Source organism: Triticum dicoccoides, chromosome 2B (genome assembly GCF_002162155.2).
Source record: "Triticum dicoccoides isolate Atlit2015 ecotype Zavitan chromosome 2B, WEW_v2.0, whole genome shotgun sequence".
In the NCBI taxonomy this organism is placed as follows: domain Eukaryota; kingdom Viridiplantae; phylum Streptophyta; class Magnoliopsida; order Poales; family Poaceae; genus Triticum; species Triticum dicoccoides.
The window spans coordinates 390,669,376-390,686,081 of record NC_041383.1 but is presented as its reverse complement, the minus strand read 5'-3'; positions in this window follow the sequence as shown (position 1 = coordinate 390,686,081).

The following is a 16,706-nucleotide window of genomic DNA, read 5'->3' as shown; positions in this document are numbered from 1 at the left end:
TTTCACGTTTGGAGGAATCCTACGGGGAATCACGAAGAACACGCGGAAGAACTCGAGGGAAGAAACACGGGGAGAACCAGAGAAAACGCTAAATCGACATAGAATCAATCACACGAGTGCTAGATCACTGACAACATAGAGTAACATATGATCCACAATCAATAAAGGTAAGGATACAAAGGAACCGTTCTTCTCCTTACGGAGGCCTTGATGGTCTTCCCTAGAAAGGGATCTTGAATCTGCTTGGGGGATCTTCTCCGAAGAGGTCCTGAGCTCCGAGGAGAAGTAGCCAAGTGGATGAGCAAGGCTCTCACACAAAATATGAGCTAAACCTATGCTACCTTAACTAGGAGGAGGTGGAGGAGTATATATAGTCTAGAGCCACGAAGGGGTAAGCGAGGGCGAAGGGGTACACGGGCTCGGCCCAATACACTGTGCGCAGACAGGCCGGTTGTACCAGTCATGGGGGCGGTTGTACCACTGGCAACTCATGCAGGGCAGAAGTACCGAACGAGGAAGGCGGTACTACCGCTGGGAGGTCAGGCGCTGGCTTCAGGAGATGGACGTCATAGGGGCCAGCGGTTGTACCGGATGTCGGGGCGGTAGTACCGGTCATTTGGGAATTACCGGTACATCCGGGGCAGTACCGGCCTTGCACCGCACGATCACAGAATGGTGGTCGGTAGTTGGGCGGTAGTCGACTGGTTGTACCGCCCGGGCGGTTGTTGACCGGTTGTACCGCTCGTTCTGGAGCAGCCAGGTTCTCTTCCTCCTTCTCTTCCATGCTTGGCCTTGGTCCTTGGATTCTCCATGGTCGTCTCGGTCGTACCTGAGTATATGCAAGATCCATGCATGAGGTAGTAGCCATGTCTCACATGTAGAAAGTGAAGGTTCGGAGAGGAGCAAGTTCACCTTGTGTCCAATGGTGTATATTCGAGGTCTCGTCATATGTCCTCTTAGGGCTTGGGGAGTAGTCGGAGTGTACATGGGGATGAACGTGGGATGCTCCGCATCATCTCCCCCCCTGGGAAAGATCCAACCTCGGATCGTGATCCTCATCACCATGGAAACGGTTGTCATGGACGAACTTGTAGTTGGTCGAAGTTGAAGACATGGCGCAATCCAAGTAGTCCAAGGTGTCGCCGGAGTGATAGACATGCAAAAAGAGCAAACACAAGCAACACTCGGGAATACAATGGTTAGCGCACACAAAATGTCCATCATGTAAGAATGAGTCCGTGCGGCAAGATTGGTCGTGACAAAGCGCATGAAGCTTATCAAGATGATCTAGAATGAGATGCAAAGCATTCATGGGAGGAAATGCAATCATTGTGCACATAAATGTGTTGTAAGTATGATCAATGCAACCATGGTGCAAAATGATGTCATAGTGAGACGGTTTATCAATAGCATGAATATGGCAATGGATGCTCAACATGTGTATGTTATCATGCAATTGATGGTGGACAATATGATCATTATGAATATGCCATCAAGGAAGATCACAACAAATTTGCTAAGGAAATGCACAAGCTCATATATCATGGATGAAGTGGGAATACAAGATGCAACAAGGCAATCATAATGTGAGCCAATCCATGCATAGGGTGCAAACTTGTGGTGAGTATGATAAGTCCATCGAGCATGACATGTATGAGCACAATCAACAAATATGGAGGTGTTGGCGTACCGAAGCTCGATGTCGAGGCATGAGTGGAGTTTCGAAGGTGCATCCAATAAGTGTGAGCGCTCCTCAATGTGAAGGTCCATGTAGCCGATCTCCAATGCCGCTCCTCCGTTCACGAGATGTATCATGTAGACAACAAGAAGGAGACAACAATGAAAGAGTGACCCATCCAATATGCGCATTTGAGGATGGCTCAAAGAGAAGGAGTTCACTTTTAGGAGTGTCACAAGGATTGCGCATCTTGTATGCCTTCACATAACCAATATGCCGCGTGATGGTACCGCCTTGTGAATCCTTCAAAATGAAAGAACATGACAAACACTCGGAAAAACAAATGAGGTTAGCGGAAGTGCAAAACCTATCATTCGTGTGGTAAGATACCCAACAAGTGTATGCATCATGCTCATCATAAGAATGGACAAGGGAGCATTTCATAGTATGAAGGCTTATGATGTAAGAACAACCAAATACAAGAGGCTCAATCAAACAATCATGCATCATAAGTAAAGTGTCCAAGTCTCCAAGATCAATAAGCATAGCAAGTTGGCACTCAATACAAGGTGATATGAGAGATGCAACTAATGGAGACAAGAGGCAATGATTATGACAAATCAAGTGAGAGGCATGAGCATATATGTCATCAACCCAAGAAAGCGAGTAATAGTGGAACATGGGCGATGCAACATAGCAAGCAATCATAGCGATCAAGTCAAGCAAGCTAGTAGTGCAAAGGTGTAACATACTATAGGGAAGAATGACAAGCATGTCATGTGTGCTAATAGTGGGCATGAATAATTCACATGTCATAGCACAAGCATGAAAACAAGATATGAGGAAAGTAGGTTCATGGTGTTGGCAAGAAGTCCTATGTAAATAGCAATGTAACATCATGACTCTCCCAACACAAGAATCAACAATAGTATGAGGCACATGATAAACATGGCAATAGCAACAAGGATCTCCACCAAGCATGCAAATACACATAGAAGTATCATAATGGTGAATCATGGGTAGATGCAAGCAAGGGTCACAATTGCATGGCAAATGCATAGAAGCAAGTATAACATGCAAAGTGAACACGGGAAATGAGCATAAGGTGACAAGTGGTAAATAGCCCATAGCCGTGTGAGAGCCAAGTAGAAGAGATGCGCGTAGTCCTTGCGCGAAGGGAACGGTGATAAGGATAGTCCACGGGATCCCAAGTCATCGTTGCTCTCAAGAGCTCGTTTCGTCAACTCATGGGATTGTGAGGTTGACGAGTGTTTATAAGTACCTACACAAAACAAAGACAAAGAGAAAATTGTGTGTGCATGGTATATGTACACATCATCCATCATGATGCGCACGTGCATGTGTCGGTTAGCACAAAATAACCAATGCTCAAATAAATGAGATGCGTGATATAGAAACATGTCATCCATCATGATAGGTTTGTTGTTATGTATAGCATAATGGAGACTCAAATTGTGTAATGCATCACGAGCAATCTCTAAAGCATTGTTATTCATGGAATGCATATGGTGCACGCAATTATGGGAATCATGCAAAGTATGGAATGCATCAAAATCTCCTAATATGTATGAGGAAACTATGGGGGTCTCCACATGAGCATTAGTGGAAACATCACATGGAGAATATTGACAACATCCAAAACAATGCATATTCGGACCAATGTGCTCATGGCATGGTATAGGAGATGAATTGCACAAATCATGTAAAGGAAGCATGGCAATATCATCACAAGAGAAGCAAAAGCCAATGACCATCATCTCATCATCTATGCCATAAGTGCAAATGGGATTGATTTTAATGGGGTATGCATAGTTACTATGTTGAGATTGTAATGAGGCAATATGGGAGATCTCACTCATAGCATATGACAAGGTCAATGGATTGTCAAACATGAAGTGACCAATAGAATTTTCACAAGATATCCTATGAAGCATAGCATCACAACTAGGCAACTCAACATGCTCATCATAATATTCATCATAAATAGGTAATTCAAGGCATGAAGAAGTTTCACTAGCATGAAGCATGGTAATAGGTGGGTCAACATCATGGGAGCAATCAAGGTCAAGAGAGTCCACTAGTGGGACTAGAGCATCACCATCACCTTTGTTACCTTTGTCATTCCACTCAAGTGGTGTAGGTGAGGTGGGAAAGACCAAATGGTAGTCATCTTCATCTTGATGGAACCATGTGGGGGGTGCATCATGTTCCACCATGGCCATCGTCGTGTCCAAAGGGAGGACGTAGTCATCGCGAATCGGCGCGTCATCATATATGGGTCCTAGCACCAAAGAAGAAAACACAAGAGAGGTAGAGGTTAAGTTGTTAGAAAGCGAAATGGACTCATATGCCTCATCAACTATCTCACTCTCTCTATGTGGCGGTGGCTCACTCACTCCCTCAAGGTAGGTGTACTCAATATCGCATATGGTGGAGGCACTCAAATCACTCAAGTGGTGGTGGTGGTGGTTCTCCTCACATGGGAATTGGTGCGGCTCATCATATATGGGGCTAGTGGTGAAGTCACTCTCACTCTCAATATGGTGGCAAACGTCTCCATGCACGGTCTCGTAGGTTGACTCGGAGGATGAGTCCAACATGGGCACCATCTTCATGTTGTTGAAGAGGTTCGTGCTTGTCGCCGTAGTCAAAGGGGATGGCCCTTGCTCGACCGTCTTGTCGCCGTCTTGGTGTTGGAGGTCCATATGATGTGGCACCTCGTAGCTCGTCTCCATGACCGAAGGGAATTTCTCATGCTCGGCCATCTTCCTTGAGGGGCTTCCGAAGATGGAAGTGTCGCCCTCGCTTGTAGGTGGTCGCCTTGGACTTGATGAAGTCGATGTAGGCGTACTCATGGGAAGTAGGCGAAGATGTCGTACGTCCAAAGGCGAAGATGCCTTGATAGCACTTGGCGAAGATGCCGAAGTGGTTGTTGTAGCCGTAGCGCCGTCTTGGTGGTGGTCGTCTCGCGGTCTTCTTTTGTGCTCATGAAGCTTGGACTTGGCGTGACGTAGGTCTTGTTGGGACTTGTATGTTTGTGCTTGTGGAGCATCTTCATGATGATGATGTCGTTGTCGTGCTTGAGCTCCTTGGCGTTCGTCGTCGTCGTACACATGATGCTTGGAGGTGACTTGCCCTTCATGACAATGTGGATCACGAACGTGATGATGGTCGCCATGTAGATGTGGACGAGGACGATTTGCACTTGCATCTTTTTCGCGCTCCGAAGACTTGTGGCTTGAATGTCGCCGCCTTGAAGATGACGAAGGGGAAGTAGACTTGAGGAAGGTCCGAATCTCCTCCATCCTTGCATCTTGCTCCTCTTTATGTGCGACAAGCTTCTTGTCGATGTAGTCCCTTCTCCTTGCTTCGGAGTGGCGAATGTCGATGGAGATGTTCTCGATGCGCTCTCACAATCTTGATTGTGTGCCTTGCACTTGTCGTTGTAGATCGAAGATAGACGCTTTGGTGATGTAGTTGTTCACGCCGTCGTTGTTGTCGTAGACCGGAGAGGAAATGCCTTGCCTATCCATCACAAGACTCGAGCAAATGAGTGGGAGAAAGAAAAAACTTATACCAATGTACCTTGACCGATGTTGACAATGAATCAAGTTCACTCAAATGCGGACAATGAAATAGCACTATTGGTACCAATCCTTGTCGGTTCTCACACCTACACAAGTAAAGCTTATGGTGGAGCTCGGTGAGGATAGTGGCACAAAAATTTAATGCAAAATGTTAGCAAGAGTTAATAATGTTGAAAGAGATTCACAAATTCGCAAGCGAAACAAGTAGACCAATAGCAATATGTGGCACACGGAAACACACACACGGATAGATAAATGGGGTCGTGCAACCAAGGAATGAGCACAAAATGTGGAATCCATGGAAAACGCTCGTGTTGCACAACTCAAGAGAGACGCTAGCACGATTGCTCAATAGACGGATACGACACTTGTGCACAACCTATAACATGCAAAATGGATATACTTTCTATCCCAAGTATGCTATGTATGTATGGTTCCCGGTGTTTCTCACAAGATGATCCAAGATGATCGGATATGACAATCTTATGTGCAATGTGGTATGATGCTATGACACTTGCTTACAATCTTCTTTGCTCTCTTTCTTTTGCTTAAAAGCTTTATTTCTTTTTTTTCTATGGCCACTTTTGCACAATGCACAAACCAAAATAGCAATTGTGTATATGCGGGAACAAACTTGTGACACAAGATATGATACCAATATATGTACCACGATGATATGGTATGTATGCTATGGGAAGTATGATCACTAATGTGCACAAGTCACGTTGCCGGCAATACTCAAATGGCTAGTCTCGATAGGCAAGTAACGCAAAATGGGCTAGAGGTTATCAATGCAATGGCAAGGGTAATATACAATGGAGGAATACCACGATACCAAGATGATATGGAGGTTACCGTCCGTGGCGATGATGAGTGGCGGTGTTCTTGATGTAGATACCAAGATGATGGAGTCTCATCCCTAAGTAGCCGAAACACCTTAGGAAACGGAAAAACCGCAAACTCAAAATCTCAAACGTCAAATGTCAAAATGGTGGTAGCGGAAAGCGGTGGTGGTTTGCACTTGGCAATGCGGAAGTGGAGTGACGGGCTATACATGTGTCGGAGTTGAAGTTGCCGTCCCTAAGTAGCCGAAACACCTTAGGAGACACAAGCCACAACTCAAACAAAATTGGGTTAGGTTTGCGGAAGGCTATGGTGGATATGCGGATGATATGGTGGAAGGCCTAGGCAAACTTGCCAAATTTTCGAGAATTTTATGGAGTCAAATGATGTTGGTGGTATTTTTGTGGGATGGGGGATGTCAATAGCTTCAAAACGAGCTAAAGAACGTCAAAAACAGACTCCGGATGTGGAAGTTATGGGCAAAACGGTGAAACTCCGAACGCTGAAACTGGGAGGGGCGGTTGTACCGCTTGGGAGGGCGGTAGTACCGCTTGTGGAACTCAGCGGTAGTACCGCTCGGAGGGGCGGAAGTACCGCTCGTGTCAGGATTTTTCACAGATCGACTCGGGGCGCGATTTTGGGGCGGAAATGGATGATTTTGAGGCCAAAATTGGATGGATTTCATGGATGAGAAGAGGGGAAACTTGGGGGAATGCTAAATCCACTTGAAACCAAGCAAATCCACGGATCAAAATCAACAAAACATCATCAAACCAACAAATCACAAAAAAATTTGGGGGCTATTTTTGGTGGGGATTTTCGGATTTAGGACAAAAACAACAAAATCAAGCTAGAAAACACGGGGTAGGGGCTCCAAAAACGTGATCAACGTGGCTCATGATACCAAGATGATGTAGGGCGGAACCCTAAGTGGTCGATCTTTCACGTTTGGAGGGATCCTACGGGGAATCACGAAGAACATGCGGAAGAACTCGAGGGAAGAAACACGGGCAGAACCAGAGAAAACGCTAAACCGACATAGAATCAATCACATGAGTGCTAGATCACCGACAACATAGAGTAACATATGATCCACAATCAACAAAGGTAAGGATACAAAGGAACCGTTCTTCTCCTTACGGAGGCCTTGATGGTCTTCCCTAGAAAGGGGTCTTGAATCCGCTTGGGGGATCTTCTCCGAAGAGGTCCTGAGCTCCGAGGAGAAGTAGCCAAGTGGACGAGCAAGGCTCTCACACAAAATATGAGCTAAACCTATGCTACCTTAACTAGGAGGAGGTGGAGGAGTATATATAGTCTAGAGCCACGAAGGGGTAAGTGAGGGCGAAGGGGTACACGGGCTCGGCCCAATACACTGTGCGCAGACAGGCCGGTTGTACCGGTCATGGGGGCGGTTGTACCGCTGGCAACTCATGCAGGGCGGAAGTACTGAACAAGGAAGGCGGTACTACCGCTGGGAGGTCAGGCGCTGGCTTCAGGAGATGGACGTCATAGGGGCCAGCGGTTGTACCGGATGTCGGGGCGGTATACCGGTCATTTGGGAATTACCGGTACATCCGGGGCAGTACCGGCCTTGCACCGCACGATCACAGAATGGTGGCCGGTAGTCGACCGGTTGTACCGCCCGGGCGGTTGTTGACCGGTTGTACCGCTCGTTCTGGAGCGGCCAGGTTCTCTTCCTCCTTCTCTTCCATGCTTGGCCTTGGTCCTTGGATTCTCCATGGTCGTCTCGGTCGTACCTGAGTATATGCAAGATCCATGCATGAGGTAGTAGCCATGTCTCACATGTAGAAAGTGAAGGTTCGGAGAGGAGCGAGTTCACCTTGTGTCCAATGGTGTATATTCGAGGTCTCGTCATATGTCCTCTTGGGGCTTGGGGAGTAGTCGGAGTGTACATGGGGATGAACGTGGGATGCTCCACATCACTATGCCTCAGTCATAGGTTCTATAAAGTATGCTATGCTATATACCAGACCTATTGTATACCTTGCTCTAAGTTTGGCAAAGGAATATAATTTTGATCTAATAGTAGATCACTAGACAGTGGTCAAGAATATCCTTAGTGAGGACTAAGGAGATGTTTCTCGATTATGGAGGTGATAAAAAATTTCGTTGTAAAAGTTACATCGGTGCAAATTTTTACACTGATCCAGATGACTCTAAGTCTCAATCTGGATACATATTGAAAATGGGAGCAATTAGCTAGAGTAGCTCCATGCAGAGCATTGAAGACATAGAATATTTGCAAAATATATATGGCTTTGTATGTGACAGACCCGTTGACTAAATTTCTCTCACGAACAAAACATGATCATACCTTTGTACTCTTTGGGTGTTAATCACATAGCGATGTGAGCTAGATTATTGACTCTAGTAAACCCTTCGGGTGTTGGTCACATGACGATGTGAACTATTGGGTATTAATCACATAAAGATGTGAATATTGGTGTTAAATCACATGGCAATGTGAACTAGATTATTGACTCTAGTGCAAGTGGGAGACTGAAGGAAATATGCCCTAGAGGCAATAACAAAGTTATTATTTATTTTCTTATATCATGATGAATGTTTATTATTCATGCTAGAATTGTATTAACCGGAAACATGATACATGTGTGAATACATAGACAAACTAAGTGTCACTAGTATGCCTCTACTTGACTAGCTCGTTTATCAAAGATGGTTATGTTTCCTAGCCATGGACAAAGAGTTGTCATTTGATTAACGGGATCACATCATTAGTAGAATGATATGATTGACTTGACCCATTCCGTTAGCTTAGCACTTGATCGTTTAGTTGTTGCTATTGCTTTCTTCATGACTTATACATGTTCCTATGACTATGAGATTATGCAACTCCCGTTTACCGGAGGAACACTTTGTGTGCTACCAAACGTCACAACGTAACTGGGTGATTATAAAGGAGCTCTACAGGTGTCTCCGAAGGTACATGTTGAGTTGGCGTATTTCGAGATTAGGATTTGTCACTCCGAGTGTCGGAGAGGTATCTCTCGGGCCCTCTCGGTAATGCACATCACTATAAGCCTTGCAAGCAATGTAGCTAATGAGTTAGTTACGGGATGATGTATTACGGAACGAGTAAAGAGACTTGCCGGTAACGAGATTGAACTAAGTATTGGATACCGACGATCAAATCTCGAGCAAGTAACATACCGATGACAAAGGGAACAACGTATGTTGTTATGCGGTTTGACCGATAAAGATCTTCATAGAATATGTGGGAGCCAATATGAGCATCCAGGTTCCGCTATTGGTTATTGACCGGAGACGTGTCTCGGTCATGTCTACATTGTTCTCGAACCCGTAGGGTCCGCACGCTTAAGGTTTTGATGACAGTTATATTATGAGTTTATGAGTTTTGATGTACCGAAGGAGTTCGGAGTCCCGGATGAGATCGGGGACATGACGAGGAGTCTCGAAATGGTCGAGACGTAAAGATCGATATATTGGACGACTATATTCGGACTTTGGAAAGGTTCCGAGTGATTCGGGTATTTTTCAGAGTACCGGAGAGTTACGGGAATTCGCCGGGAGTATATGGGCCTTATTGGGCCATACGGGAATAGAGGAGAGAGGCCGAAAGGAAGGAGGGGCGCAGCCCCCCTCTGGTCCGAATTGGACAAGGGGTGCAGCCCCCTTTCCCTTCCTCTTCTCCACCTCTTTCCTTCTCTCCTACTCCAACAAGGAAGGGGGGGAGTCCTACTCCCGGTGGGAGGAGGACTCCTCGTGGCGCGCCCCTCCTGGCCGGCCGACCCCCTCCCCCTGGCTCCTTTGTATACGGGGGCAGGCACCTCTAGGCACAACAACAATTGATCCCTTGGATCTCTTAGCCGTGTGCGGTGCCCCCCTCCACCATAGTCCACCTCGATATATTGTAGCGGTGCGTAGGCGAAGCCCTGCGATGGTAGAATATCAAGATCATCATCACGCCGTCGTGCTGACGGAACTCTTCCCCGACATTCTGCTGGATTGGAGTCCGGGGATCGTCATCGAGCTGAACGTGTGCTAGAACTCGGAGGTGCCATAGTTTCGGTGCTTGATCGGTCGGGCCGTGAAGACATACGACTACATCAACCGCGTTGCTCTAACGCTTCCGCTTTCGGTCTACGAGGGTACATGGACAACACTCTCCCCTCTCGTTGCTATGCATCACCATGATCTTGCGTGTGCGTAAGAATTTTTTTGAAATTACTACGTTCCCGAACAATCACTATGCCAGAAAAAGCGGGATCGATAGAAATCCAGTCTTTTCCGAACTCCAACTGGTACCTCGAAAAACGACAAGAGAAACATAGGCATGCTTGTGAGTACCGAATTAATGAGAATTAGACGGCCCCCATACGACATCAGCTTGCCCTTCCAGCAACTCAATTTCTTTTCGAATCGATCCTCAATACACTTCCATTCTCTATTTGATAGCTTACGATGGTGAATTGGTATACCCAAATACGTGGAAGGTAAAGCCCGAAGTTCACACCCAAACAATTGCTTGTATGCCTCTTGTTCCTCTTTGGCTCTTCCAAAGCAAAACAATTCGCTTTTGTGAAAGTTAATCTTTAACCCGGTCAATTGTTCGAATAAGCATAACACCAGCTTCATGTTTCTCGCTTTTGCCAAGTCATGCTCCATGAAGATGATAGTATCATCAGCGTACTGTAGGATAGACACCCCTCCATCAACTAGATGAGGTACCGGGCTTCCTACTTGACCAACATCCTTTGCCCTACCTATTAGAATGGTCAACATGTCGACTACAATGTTGAGCAGAATAGGTGACATCGGATCTCCTTGTCTCAGGCCCTTATGTGTCTGGAAATAGTGACCTATGTTGTCATTTACTTTGATTCCAACACTCCCTTTTTGCGTGAAAGATTCAACCTGGTGCCTCCAAGCCGGGTCAAAACCTTTCATGCGCAAGGCCTGATGCAGAAATGGCCATTTGACTTTATCGTACGCCTTTTCGAAATCCACTTTGAAAACAACCCCGTCCAGCTTTTTTGTATGGATTTCATGGAGTGTTTCATGAAGGACCACAACCCCTTCTAGGATGTTTCTGTCCGGCATGAAAGCAGTTTGGGTCGGCTGCACCACAGAGTGCGCAACCTGTGTGAGTCTATTAGTCCCAACCTTGGTAAATTTTTTGAAACTAACATTAAGAAGACAGATAGGCCGAAACTGCTCAATTCTCACAGCCTTTTTTTCTTTGGAAGCAAAGTTATTGTTCCAAAATTCAAATGAAACAACTAAAGCTGTCCGGAAAATAGATTATGGAACATCGGTAACAAATCCCCTTTAATAATGTGCCAACATTTCTTATAGAACTCCGCTGGAAATCCATCCGGCCCCGGAGCTTTATTATTCTTCATCTGTGAAATCGCTTCAAACACCTCTTTCTTCGAGAATGGTGCAGTTAATACATCATTCTCATCTGCAACTAGCTGAGGCACGTCCTCAATCCTAAACTCATCCAAGGACACAAAATTATCCTCTGGAGGCCCAAATAGCTGCTTGTAGTAAATGGTAATGTATAATTTTAAGTTCTCATGCCCTAAGATCGTCCCCTCGTCTTGCTCAAGCTGAAAGATTATTTTCTTTTTATGCTTGCCATAGGCGATCATATGAAAGAATTGAGTGTTAGCGTCCCCTTGGACAACTTTGCGAACCTTAGCTCGCAATGCCCACTTCAACTCCTCTTCTCGCAACAGCTCTTTCAATCTCATCTCCGCATCTACTTTGGCATGAAGCTCCGAGGTTTATAGAATTGTGGACTCGGCTTTTAAATCTAGGGACTGGATAAGTGTAAGGAGCCTTTCCTTTTCAACCTTATAGATCCCACTGAGATGCTTAGCCCACCCTCGCAAGAAACTTCTCAAGTTTCTAATCTTATTCTGCCATCTCTCAATAGAAGACCTTCCTCCTGCATCTATCGGCAATTCCCTGGCTATCAGTCCAGGAAACCTTCCCTTTCAAACCACGCAAGTTCGAAAGAAAAGATATTTTTATTACTCACATGCGTTGCCTCACCAAAGTCAACCAGCAAAGGGGTGTGGTTAGAGATACCGCGAGATAAAGCTTGGACTGTAACCAGGGGGAATTTCTGTTCCCAGTCGACGCTCGCTAGGACTCGATCCAGCTTCTCATACGTCAGGTTTTGCAAAGTATTAGCCCAAGTGAATTTCTACCCGAAAGCTCTATCTCTCTAAGATCCAAGCTTTCAATGATGGTATTAAACATGAACGACCACCTGGCATCAAAATTATCATTGTTCTTTTCTTCTCTCCTTCTAATAATATTAAAACCTCCCCAACCAAGATTGGAAGCTGCTTAGACCCGCAAATACGGACGAGATCCGCCAAAAAGTCTGGTTTGAGTTCTGGCTGCGCGGCCCCATACACCGCTACCAGTGCCCAATTAAAACCATCGACTTTGGATCTGGCCCGAAATTTGACGGCGAAATCACCCATACCCACACTTCAGACTTCCAACACCTCACATCTTACCCCAAGTAGGATCCCCCTGATCTTCCTCTTGGGGGAAAGCAGTGCCAATCAAAATCGACACCTCCGGATAAAGTGCTCAGAAAATGATGAGAGAAATTGTCCCTTCCCGAGGGCAATGAAATCCAGTCTATGTTCAATTGAAGCATCTGCTAGAAACCTTCTTTTAGCCAAGTCCGCCAGACCTCCGCTATTCCAAAAGATGCCTCTCATAGTTCATCATGGAATTTTTTGGTAGTACGAACCCTAGCACTTCTACGCACCACGGATGTAGGATAGATCTTACGCCTCCACTTTCTCTTAGGCTTGTTCTGGTCCTCTACCCGGTCCTCACCACCGGGCTCCGTGGATCTAACCTCCTAACCCTTGACAGGGGCACTCTCCCCGAGGGGTATAGAACCATCATCCTCCTCTGTCTCAGGGACGGATGGGGCAAGATCCGCACAGAACGTATCTAGCACCCTGAATCCCAAAGCATCTATGTTTGAATCATTCATAGGTTTGACCGCTGTTAAGTTACAAATCAACTCTAAAGCACGTTCCGCTTCCAGTTCCAGGTCCAGTAAATCATTAACAGATTTAGAGATTTCACTATCATTACTACCTAGTGAAACTCCTAACTCATTTGCATTTTGAATGATCTCATCATTAGAAAAGTGTAAAATGGAATTGGAAGTGTTGACCGACATACCAGTAGTGACCTCCATGTCACGAAGCTTGGCCGCCCACATGGCGCACCTCAGCTGCATATCATCAACATCCGTCTGGTCCTGAAGGCGACAGTTCATCCGTCTTCCCTCAGACACAGGATCCAGAATACCTCCAAAAGCGATGACCTCCTCCCGGGTCGCCCCGTTGGGGGTAAGGCCTCCTGCCCCACCCCCAACGCACGACGGAAAGTAAAGTCGGAGAACCGCAGAGTCCGGCCGGCAAGCGCGGGGTTGGCGAGGGCTGGGCCACCTGCCCAGGCTCCACCTGGAGTCCCGCGAGGAGAAGAGAGGACGGGGGCCGCCTGCCCCCGCGCCCCACCCGACCCGATAGTCATACTGAAGTGCGCCGTGTCCACTCCTGTCGGCGTCAGGCAGGGCTCGGTGAACGCTCCAGGCTCGGCCCCCTGGACACACCAGGGTACGAGGTAGCCGGGGCCGCCTGCCCGATCGGTGACACAGCCATCACCGCGGCCAGTCTCAACGTAGTCCTCCCGTGCGGCGAAACAACAGTCAGGGTGGAAGTACGGGGGGGCACCTGCCCAAGATCATCCCTCCCCTCCAGAGATTCATCAGCCTCCGCAAAATCCAGGGGAGGAAGCGTGCGCTCAAGCACATCCTCAGACTCCACCCTGTCGCTCCACATCCTGGGAGGAGCGGAAGCTGGCTGAAAAGAGCCAAAACACAAAGTACTCATCGGCACCAAAGTAAAGGGTGCAATCCCATTCCCGGGCATCTGTGGGTCAGCCCCCGGGCCATTGGGCAACTCATGCCCAGCATCCTCCCCTCGCGCCTCTGAATTTCCTGATCCATCATTCTTATCATGCATGTGCACATCAGTCCCTGCTAGGGCCTCAGCGAAGTACTCGGAATCCTCAAACTTAATTTCAAGGTTGTAAACAAGGTCCTTATGTGTCCACTTGACCACGTCAGGAACAAACTCGATATCCAGAACACTCACTAGAAGCCGGGCAACCCCGTTAGCTCGGGTAAAAGCCATGTCCACCCTCTCAGTTTTCCCGACCAGAATTCCCAAGCTAGCAGCAACCCGGGCGTCCTGAATCAGCCTCGATGGAGCCCCCAAAAAATGCAACCAGACCTTAGTGAGAGGCTTGCCCTGTGGCTCTACCTTCTTCCACTCGTGAAACTCAAGAATGCACTCTGTGCCAGGAACTCTGCACAACCCAAAACCGAGAAGACGCTCCAAGTCCTCAGTAGTAGGGAAGTCAACCTTATACATGTTGGCCTCGAGACGAACAAGCTCCCGCTGAAAATCACCTGGATCCAAGTCCCTAAGCCTTTGCAGAATCCGAGCCTCAGACACATCACCTTTCTTGACTTTAACGATCCCCGTGGTCGTGTTTGGGGACTCCTCGGGGACGCCCCTCGCACAAGGAGACTCAAAGAACGTCAGCTCGGCACAACATACTCCATAGATAGTAATACTCGGCATCTGATCACGCAGTATCGGGCACTCACCCGTGTCATGCGCTGGCTTGAGGCAAGTATCACATAACTCGGTCACACATTCAACAATAAAGTGACCCCTCTCACCACAACGATAGCACAACATCCTCTCCTTTTTCCGAGCCCATTTGGAAGCTCTCTCACCATCTGCCTTGTCAACGGCACCTGAAGCACCAGAGGTCACTGGCTCAGTCACAGGGACCTCAGTAGTAGCCAGCGCCATCACCACCTCCATAGCCTCACCGGACAATTCCGGCGCCTGCCCGAAAGTAGCCACCTCCATGGACGCCGTCGGTTCCACAACAACCGACGACGGATGCTGGCGGTAGCGGTTTCTCCCACCGTGATGACCACGGTATCCACCTCTGTGTCGGTGATCAGAGCCAGATGCCCCCTCGATAAAGCCTCCTGGCGGACCAAGAAACGGTCTTTCAGCCATTCTCATCACTCTGCCAAGCATAGCCACGCCCGCCGCCCGACGACGACGAGCCACGATGATGCCCCTCCCCGTAAGCATTAATTCCATCGTTGCCCCACTGACCCCGAGGTGGTCCATTAGCGGCACGGTGGACTGGGGCTTGAGCAAGACTGGCGGTACCATCGCCCGCTTGCTGCGTGGGAGCATGATTTGGCATCGCACCAGCGCGCTTCTGTGCGGGCCTAGCAGCAACATGGGGAGGCGGCGCCCGAGGCTGCTGCCCTTGTGTCTGCACCTGCTTGCGTTGCGCCACCACGGCGGCCCCAGGCAGCGGTGGCCGAGGTTCCAACGAGCCAAAGCCTCGACCCGCTGCAGCCAGCGCAGCCACAGAGGCGCTCGGAGGCCGCTGACCCGGCGGGGCAGCACCACCCCGACCAGCCGGAGCCGGCCCCCTGGCCCCCGACGGTTGTTGCCCAGGCGGAGCCGCAGCGGCATGGCCCACGCCCGTAGCACCGGCGTCCGCCGGTTGCCTCTGGCCCGAGGGAGGCACCGCTCCATGCCCGGGCGGCAAAGTCCCGGCAGCACCCGACGGCTTCGGCCCCGGCGGAGTACCCCCACGCCCGGTCATGGTAAGAGGGAGAATGCGAGTGGCGCGGCTGGCACCGCACTTGGGAAAACCAGGAAGAAAGCGTCGCGATGGAACCCTAGGCGGCGGCAACGATGGAGTTCGATTACAGTCAGACGAGTCCCTGCATGCGTCTACGTAATCGCCAGAGTTGGGCACCAGTTTTGCCTGGACCTCATGACCAGCTAGTCCCGGCCCATCCCCCAACGTCTCGCCGCGGGCCGCCAACTCGAAATCAGGTCGGCCCATACCTTCCGCCGCCAGAGACAGCCCCTCTGGGCCAGCAATTGATTCAAACGCCGTGCCCGGTCGTCTTTGATCCCGATCTCCAGGATCCTCGGCGCAGACGCCGCGGTGACCGTCGGCGGTGGCCGAGCCATCGCCCAACGACCACTTTTCCTCCTCACAACCTTGATCCAAGACTCCGGACGAATTAAATCAAAAAGCGTAAGATTTGGAAGACAAACCTTGGGGAGGGGGCCCTTCCATGGCCGGACCGCTGTTGCCACCGTCCGTCGATAAACTACCCGTCGGATCATCTCCTTCTTCTCCCCCGCGTGTAAACCAATCCTAGCCGGATCATCTAGGGGTAGCACTTTGTCGATCGTCGAAGCCACCTCCTCCTCATCGTATCCCGACTGGAAAAAATTGCAAATAAGGTCAGACGGCGTCGACGACGGTGGAAACTCCGGCGAGTCCGCGCCTGTTTCCCCGTCCGCATCATCTGCATCTTCAAGAGCGAGCGCCCAGAAGCGGCCTCTGACGCGCCGCAGGGCATCGAGGCCTGGAGATGGAGATCGAGGACTGGCGGCGGTCGCCCCCTT